This window comes from Mastigoproctus giganteus, chromosome 4 (assembly GCF_048544385.1).
Source record: "Mastigoproctus giganteus isolate SK-2022 chromosome 4, ASM4854438v1, whole genome shotgun sequence".
NCBI classification, from domain to species: domain Eukaryota; kingdom Metazoa; phylum Arthropoda; class Arachnida; order Uropygi; family Thelyphonidae; genus Mastigoproctus; species Mastigoproctus giganteus.
The window spans coordinates 29,071,973-29,090,461 of record NC_143578.1 but is presented as its reverse complement, the minus strand read 5'-3'; the positions used below and the strand labels follow the sequence as shown (position 1 = coordinate 29,090,461).

The 18,489-nt window shown below is 36.8% G+C and overlaps 1 protein-coding gene across 3 annotated transcripts in view; it reads left to right on the top strand.

Moving 5' to 3' along the window:
* The first annotated feature begins 786 nt into the window (after window positions 1–786).
* Window positions 787–18,489, top strand: part of LOC150086503 (multiple PDZ domain protein-like) — a 431,516-nt gene continuing 413,813 nt past the window's right edge. For all 3 annotated transcript variants that reach the window (XR_016546894.1, XM_090372609.1, XM_090372607.1), the window contains exon 1: window positions 787–1,019. The gene's annotated coding sequence lies outside the window, so the exon portion shown is untranslated. The remainder of the gene's footprint in view (window positions 1,020–18,489) is intronic.

Here is an 18,489-nt window from a genome sequence, read left to right as displayed (position 1 = left end):
AGCCCTGGAAATATTGACAAAAATCTCACTATAACCTTCAAGTTTTGAGGTTTTTAAGACCACCCCTTCTCCCCCTTCCTTCTTTCAACCACCATCAAATTAAAAAAAAAAAAAAAATTCTCACGATTATTAAGGGGCTTGGAATGCCAATGTACTGCCTTTTTAACCGTTGCCACAATTGTATCTATACAGTTAAATGAGAATTACTAAAGGAAAAAAAAAAAAAAGATTTATTGCTTCTAGTGAACAGTTTTTTTTTAACAATATACATTTTATTTTTTAATGAACTCATTAATTCCGAGCACATTTTTTTTAAAGCTTTAGTCAGTAGTAGATAATTGTGTTCAAACATGACTACATCAATCATGCGTAGGTTAAAAATAGGAAAAGCGTTCGATGAGATGATAACATCAATTTCTTGTCTACTTCAGGGAAGGAGTAATGCATTGCAGGAAAAGTACCTCTTATTATAGACAAGTAACAGTAATATCAGCGATTTCATTATAGGATTCTTCAGTGGCTAATTATTCATTCTAAATTACCAACTTCCTAACTTCAGTTTCTTCATGCAATGTCGTATGTCATATAATTAGGGATTACTATTAGAATACGTGCAGCGGGAATATGTTATAGTTTAGGGAACATTCAGTTCATTCACGTTTTGGATTATTTCCAAAACTGAGTTTATTGTAACTGATCTTGTTATCAGTGGAACAGTGGCGCTTTAAAAATTCCAATTAACGTAGTTTTACATTCTGTGAAAGAATTCTCGTGGGTAGTGTGTACATAATTGGCGCATAATATAAACTTCGCTCTTATATAGTTAATTATATGTGTATATATAAAATTGTTTACGAAGAATGTTGATTCTTGCGGTTTCTCCTTTTTTTTCTTGCATCACTCTTATGCGATGTTTCCTAGAAACTGTACAATGGAGATAGAAACAGTGGCTGGTTATCTTGCTGGAGGTTGAGGATGGGGTGCCGAAATATGTAACTTTTAATAGGATTCTGAATAGGGTAAGTTGATTAAGCTTTTTTAAATATTAAATTTGGCATTTCTGTTGTTGTTTCTTCAAATTGTGTTGTGTAGCAGCCAAACAGATCTAAATTAAACTATCAAGATTTTAACTTGTTATTCATTATAATAAAGTATGGCTGAACTTCAGAATATATCCCTGTACAGAAACTCTTCATTCTTCCAAAAAAAGAAAAAAAAGAAGAGGTTTCTGTTTCACTAACGCAACATAAACGAACATGTATTTTTAAGTTTCCTGTTTTTATTGTATGCGCCTATAGTGTGAGACATCTGATGAAGAGGTTTCTAAGGTCTACCCCTCCACCCCTACAAATTTGTGGAAGGAGGCAGTTACATCAGTAGCCAGGTAAACAGATGATATTCTGCATTGAAACTGTGTGTGTGTGTGTGTGTGTGTATGTATGTATATATATATATATATATATATATATATATATATGTAGTCTGGCTGCATGTTATGAAAAGAGTAGCTTGTGGTGCATGAGTGACATCTGGGTTTAGTATTAACGAAAGGCAACTGAAAATCTCATGTAATGAAACAAAAGTAAGAAAATGCCATTATGTTAAGAGCTTAGAACAGCATAAAGGATGTCACTACTAAAAAGAAAGGATTGCAGGTAATAGCTTATAAATTATAAAAATAACAGTGCATTGGGGGAGTGAAAGTAGATTGGCCATGTAAACAATGATTAAAACAGTATATTACTCTTACATTTTTAAGTTGGAGTCTCCAAATTATTAGTTAAGCTAATCCCTTTGATTTGTCACCATAAACACTATGGTCGGTGGGGAAATTAAAAAGAAAGGGTATGAAGAAACATTAGAATATAGGTGTGATCCAGAGTTGAATGGTATAGATTTTTACAAGTACATTTTGGCTGTTGTGCAAAGTAGTTGAGGAGAGGGAAATACTGTGTACCCTGTTGCAAAAAAAAAATTATGGTAGGATGAAAAAGTCTAAAGAGTCCCCTGATTATTAGTTAAAACCAGGGGTCCTGAGCTGGATATCACCATTCTTCTCTTTCTTGGTGAATTCTTCTCTTTCTTCTCTTCTACTTCTGACTCCCCCCCCTCTCTCTCTCTCTCTCTCTGATTCAGAATTTTTTTTTTTTTTTGGCTGGTGTGCCATGAGCCTCAGGCTTCCTTGCACCATATGGATGATAATAATAATAATAATAATGTTCATCCCTTTGATTTGCCACCATAACCACTGTAGTCAGTGAGGAAATGAAAAAGAAATGGGACAGGAAACACTAGATTACAGGTGTGATTCATAGAGTTGAGACAATATGGATTTTTACAAGTGGTTTTTGGCCATCATGCAGAGTAGTTTGCTGGGGGGGGGGATGCTGTGTGTATGACGGGAAAAAATGGTAGAATGAAAAAGCAGATTAGAAAAAATAGAATCCTGGAAGGGATCACATAGAGGGATCACACCAGCTCTCATGGATGAGAGAATATATATAGTCAGTTGGACACTTCATGTAGTGAGGAGAGGCACCATTTTCTTGCATGCATTCAGATACTTAAATCCTTGATGCAGCCCTGATTTTAAGACAGATCTACTGTAGACATTTAAGGGTGTGCATCTTTATGCCCTATGAAATTTAATTATATAAAGAAAGGATATAAATAAGAATTAGTTGGATGTGGATCAATGTCAAGAAGCAAGCTTTCAACTCGAATACACTTACAGGTTGAAATGAGAAACATTTCTTGAGAAAGCAAGGGAAATTTCATTACAAATAGTTGATAAAACAGATCAGAGAATGGCATTATATAAGATATAAAGAATAACTGAGACACATCTTAGTTATCAAAATCCATTACAGCTTTGAAATGTTCTCACTGGGCATAATGACACATTATTTTGTGGGATTTAAAATTGTTAATAAAATTACTTTTTTTTTTTTGTTTTGTTTTTAATGTTATGTTATAGATTTAATATATTAGATTTAAGTGTTGCAAATAAAAAAGAATGGAAAAGTTTGGTCTGATTTGTCAATCTTTTTACGTTTAAAGTTCATCATATCAACTATTGTGCATTCATTGTATTGTTCCTCAAATATTCTTAAGATTCTACCTCACTATTTGTTTCTAAAAATATTTGGAGAAATGAGAAGTATGACACATTCAGAAGGGTTGTCAAAACAGAAGAAGAGTTCCCATAAAAGAGCAAGATTAGTGTTGGCAAAATTATGGGAATAAGTGAACTTATATAACAACAACAAAAAAACTGCTTTTACTCATTTCATTTTGCGCATCCCTTCTAATAATTTGTTCAGTCTTCCTTGAAGTTTATTTGGACTTCCTGACCCCAAAAAAACTAGGTAGAAGTTTATTCCAATAATCTGTTACTCTCTGGCTGAAGTCAAACTTCTGCATATTTGTTCTTAAAAAAAATCCAACCATTCTTTTTCAGTTTAAATTTATGCTCCTTGTGTGAGTTTTTTGAGAAAGAGTAAAGATGCTATCAGTATTTAGGTTGTGCAACCCTTTTAATGCCTTAAACACCTCAGTTAGATCTTAGGATAGATGTCCAGTTCCCAAATGTTTTCATTTGCAGAGCTGAACTCTTTCTTGCTAACAATGGCCTTTGCGTTCCCGGCTAATCTTGTTGCTCATCTCTGTATCATTTTGGGTATGTGTTTCTAAAACAAGGTTTCCAGATCTGCATGCATTATTCAAGATGTGGTCTTACTATTGCTTTTTATAACAGGATAATTACCTCCTTGTTCATGATAGCAAAATTCACACATATTGTTAATAGAACCCATGAACTGGCATAGTAGTCTAGTTGAACTGTTCAGAGAATATTATATCAAACTGTATAGTAGTTGGGCAATTTGATGCTGCCCAGTTTTATTGTTATCCAGGAATTACTGCTACTCCAGTGTAGCACCTTGCATTTATCAGTGTTATACTTCAATAAATGAAATTTGAATGGAAGATAGCTGGGAAGCATGTATCTACTGCATCATCTAAGTTTGCTGATGATACCTTCACTTTTTATCATTAGAAAACTTAGAACATTAAACTTTAAATTCAGTCATTAATAAATATGAGTGAAAATAAGGGACCCAGCACAACCTTGTGGGACCCCACTTGTAACATCTGTTTATGACAAGAAGTGACCATTTGTAAGCCTCTCTCTCTACTATAGATCATGTGACTAATGCCACATATTTTCAATTTATGTAAAATTCATTCAGTATTCTTTGCTAAAATATAAGTAAATGATGTCAAAATTATTTTAATTCAGTTCCTTTGTGGTAACCTCATAGTCATTAATCAGATTAATCAGTCATGGTCTTCCTTGAAAAATCCATGCCATGATTGCCTTATAGCTCCATTCCTATCCAGATCTTGCATTACTTCTTTATCTGTGGGCTTCATAATTTTCCCTTGCACAGAAGTCAATTTGTATACCTGTAATTACTTTATTGAATCATCTGTGTGAATAGGCAAGAAAGTTGCATATTTACAGTTTTTATGGACTGCTCTTGAATTTGAGGATGCACTAATTATTATAGCTAATGGTTGGGAGCACTGAAAAATGAATAAAAGCAATTGGCGTATTGTTGTACTTTACAGTCATTTTATGTAAATACACAACTGGATACATTTTATATAATGGATAACATTCCTGTGTATAAATTTTCTTTACCTCTTTCCTGAGATGATCAATTAGTGTTAAATATAATGAGCATTTGGATTACTAAAATATTTCCTTATAAAATTCTGTACTTATTTTATTTTAGTAAAGGCAATGAGAGATTTTTTTTTTTTTTTGAAACATTAATTGTATGTGCTTGTTGAGCTTGTTTTATGGGTTTAATTGTCATATAATTAGAAACTTATTTTCATGCATAATAATAATAATATGAAGTATGTGATCTAATTCCTGCAATAGGTATTAGTGATGAAAGTATGCCAGATTTTAATTTTTTCTTTATCGTTGGAATATTAAAGTTATTGTTACATTGAAAATTAACATATATTGATAATTTTCAAGTAAAGAAATGGTATAAATGCAAATTGCTATGTAAACATGTAATTTTTTTAAGATATTGAAAGGAATAAAATAGTTATTTACACCTTTGTGCCATAGCTGTTTACTTTGGAGCTATGGAATTCATAATATATATTTTTTAGAATTTATAGGCAGTATAAGTGTTCTGCTGCCCAGCATAACACTCATGTGTGCTAGGCAGCCTCTTTTCAAGGGTTGCTGTATTAATTACTGTTAATTTAACTTCTGTTAGATTTTAAAATAAAACAGTTCACATCCTGTGTATATTGGTAATAATATGAGGCTTGAAATGGCTTGCATTGGTAATAGTATATTAACTTTTATGATTAATGAAATATTTGAAATTCTGTGGCTAATGTGTGCATATGACTTAAATGCACAATGCTGAAACAATTTAATGCTTGTTTAACTTCTAAAATGAAGCTGCCTTAAAGTTTAGTATTAGAATTAAAATAGCATAATGATTCGAGGAAGCAAACTTATTGTTATCTATCAAAAAAGCACTCATTATTCTCATTGTGAAAAAAAAGTTATTTGGACTTTCTGACCCCACAAAAACTAGGTTGAAGTTTATTCCAATAATCTCTTACTCTCTGGCTTGAAGGCAAACTTCTGCATATTTGTTCTTGAACAAATTCCTACCATTCATTTTAAATTTATGCTCCCTTGTGTGGGTTTCCTGAGAAAGAGTAAGGATGATGCTATTAGTATTTAGGTTGTGGAACCCTATTAATGTCTTAAACACCTCGTCTTAAAGGACATCTATCCTAAGGCATTAGAGCTTAAGATAGATGTCCAGTTCCCAAATGTTTTTATTTGTAGAGCTTTGTCAGTATCACTCTGTTAGATTTAAAAAAAAAACAAACAGTTCACATCCTGTGCATATCAGTAATAATGTGAGGCTTGAAATGGCTTACGTTGGTAATAGTGTTTTAACTTTTATGATTAAGGAAATATTTGCAATGATGGGACTAATGTGTGCATATCACTTAAATGTGTGATGCTTCCCACAATTTAATGCTTGTTTAACTTCTAAAATGAAGCTGCCTTAAAGTTTAGTATTAGTATTAAAATGGCATAATGATGCAAGGAAGCAAACCTATTCTCATCTACCAAAAAAGAAACATCCATTATTCTCATTGTGAAAAAAAGTGCCTCCAGTTCTTCCTTGAACTTTGTCAGACTGTCTGTTTCAGCCACTCTTGCAATTACCTTATCCCAGTGTCTCACGACATAACAATCAAAGGTAAACTTTGTAAGGTCTAGTCTACTGTTTTTCCCCTCTTGATTCTTCTCACTTTTCACTGAGAACATTCCACCCTCATTCGTTTTACTAACTCCCCCCACATCCATATACACTTCAATCATATCCCCCCAAAGTATCCAGTTACTAAGTTCTGAAGACCATACAGTATCCTCTAAGCTGTTCCTCATAGTGTACTGCTTAGCACTCTCCACCAGTCTAGTTACCCTTCTTTGCACCTTCTTTAGACGTTCTCTATATTTTTTTAAATGTGGCCTTCAGACCTAGATATAGTATTTTAAGTGCGGTTGCTCCATCTTTTAGAGAGGAATAGTAATCTCATTTTCTCTGCTTTCAAAATTCAGATTAATGACAGAAAAATACCATGTGACCTTCTTGCCACTTGAATATACTACTTGTTGAACTTCTTGTCTTTCTGTATTGTGATCTGTCTTTCTCTTCCCATAATTTATAAACAAATCTTGGATTTCTGTTCCCCAAGTGCAGTATTTTGCATTGTTAGCATTAAACTTGAATTGTAATTTTTCAGCCCATACGTGTAGTTTTTCCAAATCTTTTCGAACAGCATAGCTTGGTTATGATTGTTAATCACCCTTCCAACCTTCAAGTCATTAACACACTTTGACAGTTCTCCTGTATTGTCTGATTAGTATCACTTTAGAAGATAAGAAACAAGAGAGGTCCGAGCACTGATCACCGAGAGACCTCACTTACTACTTCAGTATACACTGAAGAATATTCACTGAGAAGCCTTTCACAGCATTAAGATATCCATTTGTCAGAACATGAAGTAGCATGTTTGAGAAGCAACTAGAGAGGGCAACTAATACTCTTGATCTGGTTATCAGCAGTGATCATTCGTGTATTAAGAATTTGCAGATAAAGGAACCACTAGGTGGCAGTGATCACAGTGTACTGATGTGGGATTTATTTAAAGATATAATTACCATCAGGGATAAGGGAAAGGGTTTTTGCTTCCATAAAGGTGAGTGCAGTGGTCCCAGACAGTTTTTAAATTCTGTACAGTGGGATCAACTGATGATGTTACCAACAGTAAATTCTAAGCGGAAAGCATTCAAGGAATTAATCGTGGATGCGACTAAAAGTTTCATACCTATTAAGAAATATTGTTCAAGATTTAGGCCTAAATGGTTATCAAATGAACTAATGAGACTCGTGATAGAGAAGAAAAATGCACGGGATGCATATAAATTATCAAGCGACTCAGAAGCCTATGGCAGATATAAGCTAGTCTGTAATCAGGTCACAAAGGAGGTTAGGCAGGCGAAGGCAGATTATGAGAAATCTTTGGCAAAAGATGCTAAGAAAAACAGCAAGGATTTCTTTACTTATATAAACTCTAAAAGGAAGGGGATGAATCTGATTGATCCACTTGATATCGATGGTTCGACTGTTGATGATCCTGCTCGGATATCAAACAAACTGAATGAGTATTTTGCATCTACATTCACACATGAGGAATTAAGGTTTGAAAAGGGCAGAAGGTTATCAAATTATAGCAGGGTGCTTAATGATTTTGTAATAACTGAGAGCAAAGTGGAGGAGAAATTGTTGAAGTTAAACATAAGAAAGGCACCTGGGGTGGATGGGATCTATCCAGTTATATTAGAGGCGGCGGCAAAACAACAAAGCAAACCCTTAGCCATAATTATGAGAGCATCCTTGGACTCAGGGGAGGTCCCCACGGACTGGTGATGTGCAAATGTATCCCCAATTCACAAAGGGGGGGGGGGTCAAAGGGTGACAAGTAATTACAGACCAGTTAGTTTAACTTCTGTTCCGGGTAAAATAATGGAGTCAGTGGTTAAAGATGCATTGCAGGATCATCTGGAAGACTGCAGCAATAATTCAGACACAGCATGGGTTTGTTAAGGGAAAGTCTTGTCTGACAAATTTGATAGGATATTATGATGTGGTTACAAAGGAACTGGATGCAAAAAATAATTTTGATGTCGTATATTTGGATTTCAGCAAAGCTTTTGACATTGTTGCGCATGGAAGACTATTGTACAAATTGGAACAGAATGGTATTAAGGGTAAGTTGCTACAATGGATAAAAGGATGGCTGAGTTGCAGAAGACAGAGGGTGGTAATTAATGGGTGCTGCTCTTCATGGACTAATGTTATTAGTGGAGTCCCACATGGTTCAGTGTTGGGTCTACTGTTGTTTTGTATATTTATCAATGATATTGATGAAGGTATATCAGGCTTAGTGTCGAAGTTTGCAGATGATACAAAAGTTGGCAAGATTGTTAATGACAGTAATGGCACTGTGCTACTGCAACAGGATCTAGAAAATTTGGGCAGATGGGCTAAGAAGTGGCAACTGAAGTTTAACCTTGACAAATGCAAAGTACTGCATATGGGTAGAAGTGACCCCAGAGAAATGTACCAACTGTGTGGTACTACACTTAAGGTGGTAGAAAATGAAAAAGACCTGGGAGTAATTGTGTAGTCAGATATGAAGTTTTCTGAGCAATGCAGACAGGCTGCCAGGGCAGGTCACGGGGTTTTGTCAATGATATATAGGAATTTTGCTAGCAGGGAAAAGAGATGATTATCCCTCTGTATAAGGCATGGTCAGGCCACGCCTTGAGTACTGCATACAGGTCTAGAGGCCTCATTTTAGGAAGGATGTAGATTTGCTTGAGCGTGTACAGAGAAGGGCAACAAGATTGGTCAGGGGAATGAAGGGATCCTCTTACCAAGAGAGGCTTAAATTCTGCAAATTGCAGTGGCTGGAGACTAGGCACCTGTGTGGTGATCTGATTGAGGTGTATAAGGCCTTGAATGGATTGAGCACGCTGAATTCTGATGGGATCCTTCCACTTGTTCAGATTACGAACCTAAGGGGACATAAATTCAAATAAGAAAAGACAGATGTAGAATAGATGTGCGGAAATTTGCCTTTAGCCAGCGGGTGGTTAATTTCTGGAACAAACTTCCATCTGTCGTTGTGGAAGTTGATAGGTTAAATAAATTTAAGGAGGAACTGGACAGGCATTTGGAGGGAATGGTATGATTTTTTTTTTTTTTTTGGCTGATGCTGCATAAGCTCATACACTTGCTTTCTTGCATCACATGCCAATACTACTACTATTTGTGTGTAGCAAAGTTTTATCTTTAACTTAACAGAAATTAACAATTCTCATATTCTACTTATCTTACAATTGCTTTAGGAAGTGGGATTATCACTTCCCTGTCTCTACAAGAAAATTCAATAAATCATCGATAGGACACCATTCCTTGCTGCTGTCTTCACTGCTCAGACTACTTGGTGTCCATCCATATTGTTGCACTTAAATCCTCTTGTTCCTCTTCTCTTTTTAATTCAATCTCATATTAGTGCATTAGCCATGTAGTGCAAAGAATCCATCTCTTTTTTATGCCAGTCAAAAAGGAAAAATGATAAAAACAACAAAAAATAAAATATATAAAAAAGAGAATATACTACCTATGCATTTCCCTCTTGACAAAATGATCTAGTTGACCTTTGAATTTTCTCAAGCTGTCAACTACCAATTTATTCCATTAATTAATAAGTTGCTGACTAAAAGAAAACTCCTACAATCCATAAACCTGTTTCCTTGTTGTGTAATTTGAATTTATGACCCCTAGTTCTAGAATTATTTATGAGTGAAAATTTCACCTTTATTCATTTTACTATCCCCTCTCAAAGTCTTATAGGCCTCAATCAGGTCCCTCTAAGGTGTGCGCATTATAGCCTAAGTTGCTGATGCGCCAATAAAACTCAACTAACTAACTCTAAGGTGTATGGTTGCCAAGCTCTGTAACTCACATACTGTTCAAAGTCTTTCCTCACATGGGTTTCCTTTTGCAGATCTTGCTGAGTAGGTTGTCTATCTTTTGGATATTTTCAAGCAGCTCTTATACCACTTTTAGGTGGGTCTCCATACCTAAAAATGTGGTTTTACAATTGCCTTATACAGTAGGATTATCATCTCCCTATTACCACAAGAAAATGTTCAATAAGTTGTCAAAGGCCACCATGGGCCTTCCTTGAAGCCAGTCTGTACTGCTTAGGAAACTTCGGCACCTCCGTGGGCAGGAGCAGCAGTGCGCAGCACACGCTTCTTGATTAGACCGGGGTTGGAGTCTGTGACCACCAAATACGGAGGATGCAGAAAGGTCAGGGAATGACCACTGCATATCCGCGTAGCAATATGGTCTTAGTTGCTAATGCTCCTAAAAACCAAATAACAACAAAATTAGAAAAGTTCATATCCATCCATATTGTAGCTTCTAAATCCCTTTTTTCCCTGTTTTTAATTCATTCTGCCAAGTGTGTAAGCTATTTTGGGGTTGCTGTTCCCTAAATGTTAGACATTGCATTTTGCAGCATTAAAATGTCGTGACCACTTTTCTGACTATCCTTGAAGCCTCTCCAAGTCATCCTGAAGAAATGCTGCTTGGTTCTTTATTAATCCAAATAAAGAAGCTCTACCAGTTGTCATATCATTTGAAAATTTGACATCATGCACTCTATCCAGCATGACTTATAAAGCATCAGCCCAAAAAAACAAAAAAATATTCACATCATATGTCTGCTCCTTCTAATACTTTGTCCAGTATTGCCTTAAATTTATTCAAATTATTCATTTTCGCTATATCAGACTCTTTAAAGAGCCTTAAATACTTCAGTGAGATCTTCATGCAAAGTGCTTAGTTTCCAAGCACTGCAATTTGTAGAAGTAAAATCTTTTATGATTTCAGAGTACCCTTTTGTGTCCTTGACTAATCTCTTTGCTGTTTTCTGCACCCATCCCAAGAGATCCACATCAGTATTAAAAATGAGGCTTCCAAACCTGTATTCTGAACTCAAGGTCTGGAAAGCACTGGATTCTGAACTCAGAATCCAGTGCTTTCCAGACTTTTTTGATGCTGACTCACGATGTATATGTCAAATGTAATTTGACACCTCACCCTTTTTGTTAATGGTAAGTGCAACAGTGTGCAGCTTCCTTTATTTCTGGTGAAAAACGTGTAAACAAGGATGTGTGTGTGTGTGTGTGTGCGCGCGTGCGCGCTACCTGACACAAGCTTAACCAAGGCTATTTGAAATCATCTAGGTCAGTTATTGACTTTCAGAGAGAAAGACAGTGTTTGGCAGTCATTGACCAAGTATGAAATGTGTGAAGAAATAATCAGTAATTTTTATGTATTGATTAATAATTATATTTAATCAATCAGTTATACCAATGCATGTAGTAAAAGGATATAAGAATGAAAACAATGCTGATATAATGGAAAAAGTTTGTGACACCCTTTGGGATATGACGCAACATACCATGGTGTTGCGATAGCCTGGAAAGTTCTGGCGTAGCCTGTAAATAAAGAGATGGTTAAGTGGTAGAAGACAGAATTGTTATAAATAGCTACTGCTCAGTGCTAGTAGTCCTTGTTGGGCCTCTTACTGTTTTTAAGATTTATAAATGGTACTGATGTTGGGATTTAAAGTTTTTTCTAAGTTTGCTGATGATATATGTTACAAAAGTCTGGCACGATGGTTACTGACAACAGTCAGGGTATGCTACTTCCAGATTTAGATAAACTAAGCAGATTAGATGATTTTTTTAAAATAAAAACCTAAACAAGAAAGGTATTAGAACCTGAAGTGCTTAGTATCATGTATAGATTGAAGGTTGAGATGATGAAAAAAGATACTCGTCATTAGACTTGAATTTCCATAGATTGTAATTTTCAGGAAATATGTGTGAAGGGAGGTTGTTCCAGAAAATGGAAGTTGAAGGAATAAATGAGGAAGACAAATTTGTTTTGTGAGTTTGAAGTTGGACAGTAAAAGGATGCTGAGTGGTTGCAGCACATGTATGAACTAGTTTGGAAGAGAGAGGGGGAATTATAGAAGCCAATCCAGAAGAACACTGGCCATGGAAGTATCTATAGAAAAAGCATGCAGCAGAAACAATGTCTGAGACAGAGTGGATAGACTTTGTAAGAGATGGATCATTAATTAACCTAATTGCCATGGGGCACAATCCCAGGTTATCTTTGCCGCATTAGAGAATTACCTGAAGGTCAGCAATTTAAGGAATTGGTAGTGGATATTCGAGAAGTTGAAGCTGTTTGTGTATAATAAGATTTCTCAAACTGGAATGTGAAATGCAATGTGCTATCATTAGTAAAACTATGGATAGGATTTCCCATCAATGGAAGAAGGTCATTAATATACAAGAGGAAAAGAGTGGGTGAAACAACTGAACCTTGCGGAACACCAGCATTAGTGGAGAAGTTAGAAGACAGTTGTCTGCCATCACCCACAGTGAGCATCCAGAGAAAACTGGATACACTTTTCCAAAAAAAACAGTTGGTAATCATAAGATGGAAGTTTATTTAGAAGAACTTTATGCCAAACACAATCAAAATGCTAAAAGAAACTGCTTGAGTTTCACCAAACCTTTCCATTGGACAAGTCATACGAGCAAATTTCCAAGCAGAAGGAAAAACACTAGTGGAATAAGATGTAAAAAAGTGACACAGAACAGGTGTAAGTTCAGGAGCACAGGTTTAAAGAGCTACTGGAGAAATATCTTCAGGACCTGGCATTTTTCTTGGCATCAAGACTGTAAAAATTCTTCTGATGGAAGACCACAGGAGGCATTGAACGGATCATACTGGGAATGGTAGCAGGTGGTTTACCAAGATTGTCAATATGTGAGTTAGAAGAAAAGTAGCATGCTAGCAGGTTAGCTTTAGCTGATGTGGCAGTAGAACCACATGGTTTTGACAGAACCGGGAATCGAGATGGGCAAAAGTTGTGGCTAATTTGTCAAGATACCAGAATGCTCAACTGCCATTTGGACAAGAAGCAAGTTTCTACTCTTAGCCTGTTCAAAATCTAGTTTGGACCGATTAATAGTTGCTTTACAATTGTTGTGAGCTTTAGTATAGGCAGAAAATGAACTTGGAAATTTGGATGCAAGCCATATATGATAATGCAACATTCTTATCTTGAAAAGCCGTAGTTCATTTATTGGAAAATCAAGATTTAGATAAAGGATGAGGTTTTAAGGTGGAGTGTGGAATAAAAGATTTCATCCCTACAAGAATAATTTCACTGACGCAATCTACGCAAGCATTTACATCAGGAGATTTAAGACAGTAATCCAACATCCAACCAAGGAAAAGAAGAACAGATATCTCACAGTGCATCCCATGTTGCATTCTTGAAATAGTAGAAGTGTTTTTTGGCATTCTTGTAATGCGAAATAATGTAAGTCTTTGAATTTTTAAAGCTTTGTATGGATTGAACAAATTCAGTGCTGATGGCATTCTTCCTCTTTGTCAGACTACACGCATTAGATGGAATTAAATTTATTTGAGAATGATTACAGAAGTTTGCTGTTAGCCAGTGAGTGGTTGATTGCTAGAACAAAATTCCATCTATTGTTGTGGAAATGGGCAGTTTGAATAAATTGAAGGAAGAATTAGAGAAATTATTGGAGGCTCTCTGGTCAAGTGATGTAGGAAATTTTTTTTTTTTTGCTGATGCTTTATGTGCTTGCTTTCTTGTATCATTTGACACTACTAATATGAATACTAAATTCACTGAGCAGTGCAAACAGGGTGCTAGAAGACTTTTTTCTCAGTGATATACAGAAATTTTTCTATCAGGGATAAAGAGGTGATGATACCATTGTAAAAGGCAGTGGTTTGTCTGCATCTGGAATACTGCATACAGGTTTGTAAACTTCATTTTAGGAAGGATAGTTTTTTTTTGAAAAGGATCAGAGAACATCGACAAAATCCCTTTCCAAAATGATCAGATCAGAGAAGAAGAAGATTAACTGGGGTTCCAAAAGGATACTCTTACTAGGTGATAGATGACTCTCATCAACTGGTGTATTACCACCACTTTGTTTATTTGAGGCTTGAAGTGGTGGAACCCATGTTTAGTCTCCAGAGCTAAGTTCTGGTCAACCCTTCCCCATCTCTTCTATCATGAAGTATGACTGATGTCTTTTGAGGTTATGCTGGACATAATGGTGAGATCCAAACTTCTTTACATTTCGAGGCACCAGCTCTAAAACAGTGTTCACAGGCTGGCCACTAGTTGGTACACCGGACCGAACCTATTGGTAACTCTTTAGGAGGCTTCTGGATCAGCTAGTGTATAATTTTGCTACCTCTACTCTGCCAAATAGTGACTGGAGGGAGTCCGAGTAGTGTGTGTGTATGTGTGTGTGAAGGGCATTGTCGAGGCCACGTTATGTCAAGGATCTGGGTATATTCTTACCATGTGTACACCATATCCAAAAATTTCATTACTTTATACAGCTTGTCCACTCCCCACTTTTTCTTACTACTGAATACACCATGAATATTCAAACTAATAGAGCAAACTTATCTGCAAAAATATCTAAACCTCTCAAACACTTCCTAGTTCATTTCACCAATATACGTGGTCTCAATTCTAATCTCAATGATGTCCATTTCCACTTGCAGTCTGCCAAACCTCATGTACTTTTTCTGACAGAATCCCAGTTATCAGTTGATTCAACCACTGCTCATCTCAGTTGCCAAAATTATTCGCTGTATGATTCCTTTCACCTCAACGGTGATATTTGTGCATATGTCCATTCCGATATTTCCTGTCAGCGACTTGGTAATTTGGAGTCTCCTCTTTTCGACCTTCTCTGGCTTAAAATCTCTCTACCTCATTCTGTCAAATTCATCTGTTGTCTCCACTATTCTCCTAACTCCACTAATTACTTGGAGCTCTTTGACTTCCTCTCTTTGCAACTTGACTTTCTCCAGTCCAACTTTCCTAACAGTGAGGTAATTTTCCTTGGTGATATTAATGTTCACAACTCCAGCTGGCTTCCATTCTCTAGTCACAAAGGCCCAGCTGGTTGAGATTAGCATTAGTAGAGGCATTTGATGCAAGAAAGCAAGCTTATGCAGCATCAGCCAAAAAAAAAAAAAAAAAAAAAAAAAACCCCACTTCCACTTCACCCCTCTGTTCGTTCAAAATACCTGTCCAGCTGAGCCTTAAACTTATTTAGGCTATCAACCTCCACCACAAGGCATGGAAGTCTGTTCCACCAACCAACCACCTGCTGGCTAAAGGCAAATTTCCGCACGTCTATCCTACATCTGTCTTTCCTCAATTTGAATTTATGCCCTCTCAGGTGATTTTTCTGAGCTAGAGGAAGAATCCCATCAGCATTGAGCATGCTTAAACCATTCAAGGCTTTATACACCTCTATCAGATCACCTCGCTGGTGCCTAGTCTCCAGACACTGTAATTTGCAAAACTTAAGCCTTTCTTCCTAAGAGCACCCCTTTGTTCCATTCACTAATCTTGTTGCCCTTCTCTGTACTCGTTCCAGCAGCTCTACATCCTTCTTGAAATGAGGCCTCCAGACCTGTATACAGTACTCTAGGTGTGGCCTGACCATCGCCTTATACAATGGAATAATCACCTCCTTATCCCTGCTGGAAAAATTCCTGTATATCATTGACAATACTCCATGAGCTACTCTTGCAGCCCGTCTGCACTGCTCAGAGAACTTCATATCTGCCTGCACAACCACCCCCAAGTCCCTTTCATTCTCTGCCACTGTCAGTGTAGTACCACAGAGTTGATACGTTGCTCTGGGGTTGCTGTTTCCCATGTGTAGTACTTTACATTTGTCAATGTTAAACTTCATTTGCCACCTCTCAGCCCATCTGCTCAACCTATCCAGATCCTGCTGCAGCAGCATAGTGTCAGTAGTGTCCTTGACAACCCTGCCAACCTTTGTATCGTCTGTAAACTTGGACATTAAGCCCGATATACCATCATCAATATCATTTATAAATACAGAAAACAATAATGGACCCAACACTGAGCCCTGAGGGACTCCACTAATAACATCAGTCCACGATGAGCAGTGTCCATTGATTACCACTCTCCGTCTTCTCCCCCTCAACCACCCCTTTATCCATAGCAGCAATTTGCCTCCAATGTCACACTGCTCCAATTTGTGTAGCAGTCTTCCATGTGCAACAGTATCAAAAGCCTTTCTAAGATCCAAGTATATAATATCAAAGTTATTCCCTGCATCCAGTTCTTTTGTGACTGCATCATAGTATCCAATCAAGTTGGTCAGGCAAGACTTCCCCTTAACAAAACCATGCTGTGTCTGAGCTATAACTGAAGTCTTGTCTAAATGATCCTGCAGTGCTTCTTTAACCAGTGCCTCCATTAATTTTCCTGGAACAGAAGTTAAGCTCACAGGTCTATAATTACTTGTCTCAGCCTTTGATCCTCCTTTGTGAATTGGGGTCACATTTGCACATTTCCAGTCTATGGGTACCTCCCCTGAGTCCAAGGAAGCTCTCATAATTATGGCTAAGGGTTTGCTTACTTCCTTTGCTGCCTCCTTTAATATAACTGGATAGATCCCATCCACCCCGGGTGCCTTTCTTGTGTTTATCTTCAACAGTTTCTCCTCCACTTTACTCCCAGTTATTTCAAGATTCTGTAGCTTACTGCTAGAGTTGAATACACCTCTGGCATTCCCCTCGCTGAATAACTCCTCATGTGTGAATGTCGATGCAAAATATTCATTTAGTTTGTTAGCTACCTGAGCAGGATCATCAACAGTTGACCCATCAATATCAAGTGGACCAATCTGATTCATCCCCTTCCTTCTAGAGTTTACATAAGTAAAGAACTCTTTGCTGTTTTTCTTTGCATCCCTTGCCAAGGATTTCTCATAATCTGCCTTCGCCTGCCTAACCTCCTTTGTAACTTGGTTGCATATCAACTTGTATCTATCATAGGCTTCTGTGTCATGTGTTAATTTGTATGTATCCCATGCATTTTTCTTCTCTGCCATATGCCTCATTAGTTCATCTGACATCCATTTTGGCCTAAACCTTGAACAATATTTCTTAGTTGGTATGTAAAGCCTAGTAGCTTCCAAGATGAGTTCTTTGAATGCTTCCCATTTTGAATTTGCTGTTGGTAACATCATCAGTTAATCCCACTGTATAGAATTTAAATACTGTCTCAGTCCATCGTAGTCGCCTTTACGGAAGCAATAACCCTTCCCTTTACCCCTAATGGTAGTTACCTCTTTGAGTAAATCCCACTTCAGCACACTGTGATCACTGCCACCTAGTGGTTCATTTATCTGCAGATTCTTAATGCATGAAGAATCACTGCTGATAATCAAATCAAGAGTATTACTCCCTCTAGTTGCCTCCCGAACATGCTGATGTAGAAAACAATCATCCAATAAATCCACAAAAGCCCTGCTAGTGTGTGAGTAACCAGCCCCCAAATTCCAGTCAATATATGGGAAATTAAAATCTCCCATTATAAGACTCTCTGATTTACTGGCCCACTCTATTTCCCTGTACAGTTCCTTATTATACTCATCAGAGTCATTAGGCCTATAGCACACTCCTACTCTCAATTTTGATCTCCCAATGCTTATGTCACACCAAACTGACTCAACACTGCACTGTCCGGCGATGTCGACTGGCTTCACTTCCTTGGTTTTTATGTGTTTCTTAACTAATAGCATAACCCCTCCCCCCTTCCTATCCTTTCTGTAGACGTTGTACTCCCGAAATTGCAGTTCTGCATCCCTTATATCTGTGTGACACCACGTCTCTGATATCCCAACAATATCTGCCTTTGATGTTTTGAGCAATACCTCAAATTCATCAAATTTATTTACTAATTGAACAATAGTTGCAGAAGCATTGGAATCAAGGTGACTACTTTGAAAGAGATCCAATTGAATAGCCTGTAAATTTAATTTCCTGAACACAGTTCAGTCCCCATACTTTTTTGATCACATGCTTATTTTTATTTATTTATTTTTTTTGCTCTGTTAATCATGTTAGTCCTCTTGTCATCCATTTTGGCATCTTTCTTTTGTGATACATCCTCATAATGTTGCGATATATCTCCTATAATATATTTGTATCCAGTAACACACGGTTGTCATTCCAGTTGACAAACTCCAAGAAATATCTTGACCTGTTATAATTCCCCATTCATCTTGAAATTGAAGCCCACACCTTTTTCTTTGGGCTCTACACATTTTTTGATATTTAACAGCTCATGTACTGTCATATTTTTGATGTAACTCGG